Genomic DNA, 6,982 nt, shown 5'->3' with positions numbered 1-6,982 from the left:
TAAATTACTTTCATATTTTAAAATCCTGAACAACCTATTGTCGATATTTAAAAAAAAATCATTTGACATATATTTGTTTTAAGTTGAAAATACGGAACGATTTGATATCGATAATTAAATTATAGTAACGTATTGTCAAAGAATATAAGTGTAATATAAGTCAATGGTGTGATTTCAAACAATAATTTGACAGAATTTATTTTTATATAACAATTTCAGGAACAACTTTATAGTTAATAAAATATAAGTCAGCATAGATATTTTCATTTTAGCATTTATACGCTATTTACATTAAAAAAAAGGAACAACATATGATTGATCAAGTGTTTTCAACGTTTAAGCAATGAAATTAAATATAATATAAATTAGAATAGCAAACAGATACTCGTTGACATTGATTTGTTTTCACAGAACCATCCGGAACAATATTTTATAAATACTTAAAACTATAGAGATGTTTCGGAAGGAACATTATAGATTAAATCAGATTTTCAATTTTTCCTAGTGTTTATTATTTTTAATCTAAACTTGACGGACAGACCGACCAACAGACAAAACGCACAAAAATAAGCAGCTTTTATCCTGATGGGGCACTAAACAAAAAATTTAAAAAATCTGATTATTTAAAATTTTAAGGAATTGGTGTAGCATGTAGAAAAAAACACCTTTAACTAATATTTATATTTGTTGTGAACATTTCTTGTACATTTTATAAATATATTCGACTTAGTGATACTTAAAATACACAATAATTGTTGTTCTTTGTTAACATATTAGAACATTGCCTCCCTTACATTTACGTAATTGTTTTAGAATTGATGTATTTTTATGAAAAAATCGGTTGCAGAATTAATTTTATAAATTAAACGGTTTGCTTTTAGAAAACCAAAAGTAGCCGTTGCGCCTAAACTTTTCAAGCCGCATCGCATGTTGAGATAATATTTTTCATCTCTTCTAGTTTTTGAGATCTGAGTGTGACAGACGGACAGACTGAGATTTCGCACAAACCCAATAGCGGCTTTTTCCCCTTTCGGGGGCCGCTATAAAACTAACCAATTAGGCAATTAACTATTGGTAATTAATTATTTTGTTTGGTATCGAAAAAGGGAAAGAAACCGTACTTGACAGTTGTAGTGGTATACGTTGAATTAGTCCCATTGAGGAGGAATGAGCCCTTTATCAACATCCCCACCCCCCTACCCTTCCTTTCCTAACTGGTCCAGACAAATGATAGGATTGAAAAAGCTAAAAGCATGAAATAGTACTAAACAAAAAACAATTAATAAAAATATTTTTAATCGCACAGATAGTCGATAGTCTAGATTTATTATAAATTTAATCAGATGACTATATAATTCAAACTAATGGATACTATTGCAACTAATATAACTCTTGTTTTGATTTAAATTATTTTTTATGTTTATCTTGTTTTTTTTTCAAAACAGAAAACGTTGGCATATGTATGAATCTTTCAGCAAAGATATACATATCAAACAGAACTATCTTTAAACACAATAGAGTTTGCTTCGGCTATTTGCAGAAAGAATAAAGGTTGCCGTCATCTGTTGTCTGTATTCTACTTAAATATTCCATTGACTGAAGAAACCTAGTTTAAAATTCGCCCCTAGGAAAGATACCATAATTTTTCTCCAGTAGCTTCTCCTTATACAATGGTTCTAAAAATTATTTTTCTGGACTAGAGTACATCAAGAATTTAGCTTTCGTAGCTTTAACATTCTTTTAGAATGTGTATTCTTATGTGTCTATTACCACGTACTAGTTCTGAAAGTTAATTTAATTACAAAACTTTCATCTCAAAATGATAATAAATCAAAATAACAGATTAAAGTAGAAAACTATATTATTAAACATTGTTACATTGTAGTATTGATCTCTCCTCCTGTCTGTTTTAAGATCAATTTGGATCAATACATTCAAGGCTATAAATGTGTTTAAGTCATGCAACACCAAAGTACTTCTCACCTTACTGCCTACATAAGCTGCTACGCCTGAATAGAACATAATCATTTTGTATCAGCAAGTTTAAATAAAGTATCAAAATAGTTTCTAAAGTGGTAATGAGGATGTCAATCAGCCAATGAAATGTTTAGTGCAGAATTGGAGACGACTGTATCAGTTCAATGAAATATTATACAGACACATCTGGCTGTTGCTTAAAATTGATGAAGCTAGATATTTAATGTTACACATATTCCGCTGCTCGAATTCCCTACATTTCCGCGTTCAATAATTACGTTCCTGTTTGATCTTGCCTCCACTACCATGACACAAAATCGTATATTTAGTTCCCAGTATAAGTTCACACTTTTAGTAGTACGAAATAAAGAGTTGTAATGTTTGTTTTCATACCTCGTTATTTCAAAAGTTTAGACCACAGTTTGTTAACCGTTTACTTCTGACGGCATTACTTCTCCATGAAGAAAAAGATAATCTATTTCTGGCTTTTTGAAATGCCGAAATGTCTTCTCCTAGCTGCTCATCATAGCAAAAAAGTTGAGGTCAAATGAAATAGTGAGCAAGACGTACTGATTGTTGAAAGAGACGCTAGAGGCACACGTACTGATTGCTGAAAGAGACGCTAGAGGCATACGTTCTGATTGTTGAAAGAGACGCTAGAGGCACACGTACTGATTGCTGAAAGAGACGCTAGAGGCACACGCACTGATTGCTGAAAGAGACGCTAGAGGCACACGTACTGATTGTTGAAAGAGACGCTAGAGGCACACGTTCTGATTGTTGAAAGAGACGCTAGAGGCACACGTTCTGATTGTTGAAAAAGACGCTAGAGGCACAAGTACTGATTGTTGAAAGAGACGCTAGAGGCACACGTACTGATTGTTGAAAGAGACGCTAGAGGCACACGTACGTCTTGAATGGGTTTGATGGCCGTTACATTTAGTGGGCTTGTTTTGGTCATTAGGAAATTCGACAGTTCTGATGGGAGAAAGATTGGTTGAATCGCTAGAATCGCATTGCTAGAGACCTACTGAAATTTCTTCTGTAGAAAGTTTTAGGCGGTTTTATTGCTAATGTACCTCTCAAAAATGGTTCAAGATTTTTAAATGAAAATGTCAAAAAGTGGCTGTTAATTAATTTACACTTGTTTAAACAATATTGAAAATAACATGGTTTTACTTGATAATTACTTAGATATGTATCTAAAGTTACGATTATATATACATTTTTCGAGTCCCCTTCATCAGCACTGGTTGAGAAACGTTGGTCTAGTCAAAACCAAGAATATTTATTGTAACTTTTTACAAAATAAAATTATCAGTACAAAAAATTGTACTAGGGATGAGACTTCTTAATTTCTTCTAAACATCATCAACAATATTTTTTGAGTTTGCAAAATACGCTATATACCTGTTTCTAGTTCTGAATTATTTAAAATGTTATGCTTGGTACGTCTGATCTATTTTGTACTTTGCTCGTGGCTATACTTACATCCTGTCCGGCTGTCCGGAATATGATCTCCACACGAGCATTCATTAGTTTAAGCATTCACTACTCCTAATAGAGTGTGACCTACAATGATGGTAGATTCCATTGGTCACCCTATCCTACAACTTCACTCTAGGCTATTTAATTGCTTTTCTAGAGCGCGTCTTTTATGCTATAGAATGCTCCTCACGCTATAGTCCAATCTCTTTTGTGGACCTAATGGGAATGAAAGGGGGTATCTAGCAGAAACACAATTTAGCTTAAGTCTGAATTTGAACTCAAGTCCTCTTGATCGGTAGCTAGGTAGGGAATGCCACTAAGCCAAGCACCTATTAATATGGGTCGTCTGTTTAGTAAGCAGTGCAGGTCAGTAGGAAACTTTGGCATGACGAACTTTTGGATAAAATTAGATGACATGATCACTTTTTTCAGTGGAGAGATCATGGCAAAGCAAGAATTAGGTCAGATGAAGAATAATGAAGAGAGATTCTCTAAACTGTGTGCCACAAACAACTTAATAATTAGAACTACTTTCTATCCTGTGGCATATTACGTCTCGAGAGACGATCTTTTCCCTTTGCAACTTCTTGTGTGACTATAGAGGCCAATCCTTGATACACAGCTGCGATCGCAGGTTGGGCATATATAATCACCAGACGCCGCTGCATTTTCACCCTTCTTTCTGCTTCTGTTGTGTATGACATCTGCAATCTGTGACCCTTCCTTTATGCTCTCTCTCCATGTGGATCTGTCCAGTGCCACCTCTTCCCAGTTGCCAGTGTCGATTTTGAAGAGCTTCATGTCGCGTTTGCATACATCCGTATAACGTAAGAGTGGGCGACCAGCGGCTCTCCTGCCTTCTATTAGATCGCCATACAGGATGTCCTGTGGAAGTCGACCTACTGGCATTCAACGAACGTGGCCAAGCCAGCCAAGGCGTCTGCTGCTGATAACAGAGCGGATGTCCTGGCACCCTGCTCTTTGTAGCACTTCCTCATTGGTTATCTTATCTTGCCACCTAATTTTAAAGATCCGCCTTAGGCATCGGAGGTGAAAGACATTCAGCTTTTTTTCCTGCCATGAGTAGGTTGACCATGTTTCACTTCCGTACAGCAAGGTGCTCAACACACAGGTTCGGTAGACTAGGGCTTTAGTACTGCTAGTCAGCAATATGTTGTCCCAGACTCTTTTCTGCAACCGTGACATGGTGGCCATTGCCTTGGCTATCCAGTTATTTATGTCTTTATCCAGTAGAGTGTTGTTGGATATGATGGAGCCGAGGTAACAAAAGTGATCAACAATTTCTAGTGGTTGGCCATTAATGCTTACTTCAGGTGCAGTGTTTGTGTTTTGGACAAGTATCTTAGTCTTGCTTTGACTGATGTTTAAGCCGAACTTCTGGCAAGCAGCAGATAGTTTGTCAACCATGGACTGTAGCTGAATATCAGAATCAGCCACAATAGCTGCATCATCAGCATACAGGAGTTCCCTGACGAGTAGCTTCCTAACCTTGGTTTTTGCCCGCAGCCTTGATACATTAAATAGTTTTCCAGAGGATCTTGTATGGAGAAACACACCTTCGTTTATGTCCTTGTACGCATAGTGCAGTAGACAGGAGAAGAATATGCCAAACAGAGTAGGTGCGAGCACACATCCCTGCTTGACACCACTGCAAACCTCAAAAGGTGCTGATTGGGCTCCATTGAATTTGACAGTACATTTAGTTTCCTCGTGAAAACACTCAATTAACTTCAGTAGTTTGGGAGGGCAACCTATTTTCCTCAGGAGTTTGAAAAGGCCACTTCTGCTGACCATGTCAAAAGCTTTAGTCAGATCAACAAAAAACAATGTAAAGGGGTCTGTCTCTCTCTCTGAATTTCTCCTGCAGTAATCGTAGAGAAGATATCATGTCTATAGTGGATCTACCACTCCTGAATCCACACTGAGACTGGGTAGACTCTATAAGCTATCACTTGCAGCCTGGATAGTGCCACTCTAGCAAAGATTTTGCCCACTATACTGAGGAGAGAGATACCCCTATAGTTGTTGCAGTCACTCCGATCCCCTTTGTTCTTGTATATTGTGACTATAGTTGCGTCACGCATGTCCTGTGGGACATGTCCTGTTTCCCAACAGCGGCAGAGGAGAATATAGAGTTCAGGGAGCAGGAGTGATTCGTTGACTTTCACTACTTCCACTGGGATACCATCGCTCCCAGGAGATTTTCTATTTTTTAAGCAGTTAATTGCTTTTTTGAGGTCGCTAAGGCTCGGTAGCTCATCTAGGCATTCCAGTACTGAAAGATCTGGTAGAGAAGCCAGGGCGACATCGTCTACTGTATTCTGTGTGGCATAGACTTCGAGGTAGTGTTCTGTCCATCGTTCTAGCTGCTTGGTTTGATCTGTAATTTTTTCTCCTGATTTGGATAGAAGGGGGGCAGGCTTAGACACTGTTGGACCCAGGGACGCTTTAATGACATCAAATAGAGCTTTGCTATTTCCTGAGTGGAGACTGTCTTGGATTCTGTTGCAGGTATCCCTCCAAAAGTTGTTGGCACATTTTCTAGCCATTTGTTTCGCCTCTTTATTAGCACTTTTGAAGGCCTCCAAAGATTTTGGATTAGGCTTTGTCTTGTGAGCGAGGTGTGTGGATCGTTTTTTCTCGATGCAAGGTTCCATATGTGCTAGATTCGCCTCAAACCAGTCTACATTTTTGTGTTTTTGAGGCCCAAAGGCGGTGATTGCCGAACTGTAGATTATGTCTCTTAATTTCTCCCATCTGATAGAGATGTCTTCTTCATTACTTAACGAGGGGATTGAACTGTTCAGGAGCTCGCCAAAGAGTGCACACTTCTCTGGGTCACCTACATGGTTGACGTTAATTCGCCAGTTCTGGGTTGAGTGGAAGTGTAAGCCTTCTTGAGAAGTAGCTTGATTTTGCTTAGCACTAGTGAATGGTCCGAGTTGCAGTCCGCACTATGGTATGAACGGGTGTGGATGACACTTTTCAGATCCATCCTTCGGGTGATGCAGAGGTCAAGCTGGTGCCACCTTTTTGAGCGTGGGTGCTGCCAAAAGACTTTATGGCATTCCTTGCCAGAGAAGAATGTATTTGTTACACACAGTTCATGAGAGCTACAGAACTCGAGTAGCCTTTGGCCATTGTCATTTATTTTGCCAACACCATGAGGTCCCAAGCATTTTGGCCATGCATCATTTCCATCACCAACACGGGCATTAAAGTCTCCATTTATATAGAGGTGCTCGGATTTTGGAATACTTTTAATTACGTCCTCTAGAGCTTGAAAGAATCTGTCTTTGTCCTCTTCTGGTGCAGCAAGGGTTGGTGAGTAAGCACAGATTATATTAACTTTGCCTTGCGGTGATGCAAATTTCATGTGTGCTACTCTTTCATTGCCAATGGGAAACATTGCAATGCAGGGGACGAGACTGTTTCTTATTGCGAAGCCGACGCCATGTATTCTAGGGCTTTGTTCTGGTTTTCCTTGCCAGTAGAA

The sequence above is a fragment of the Biomphalaria glabrata genome, chromosome 11 (assembly GCF_947242115.1).
Source record: "Biomphalaria glabrata chromosome 11, xgBioGlab47.1, whole genome shotgun sequence".
NCBI classification, from domain to species: Eukaryota; Metazoa; Mollusca; class Gastropoda; family Planorbidae; genus Biomphalaria; species Biomphalaria glabrata.
The sequence above is the reverse complement of the archived record's forward strand: the minus strand, read 5'-3'. Positions refer to the sequence as shown.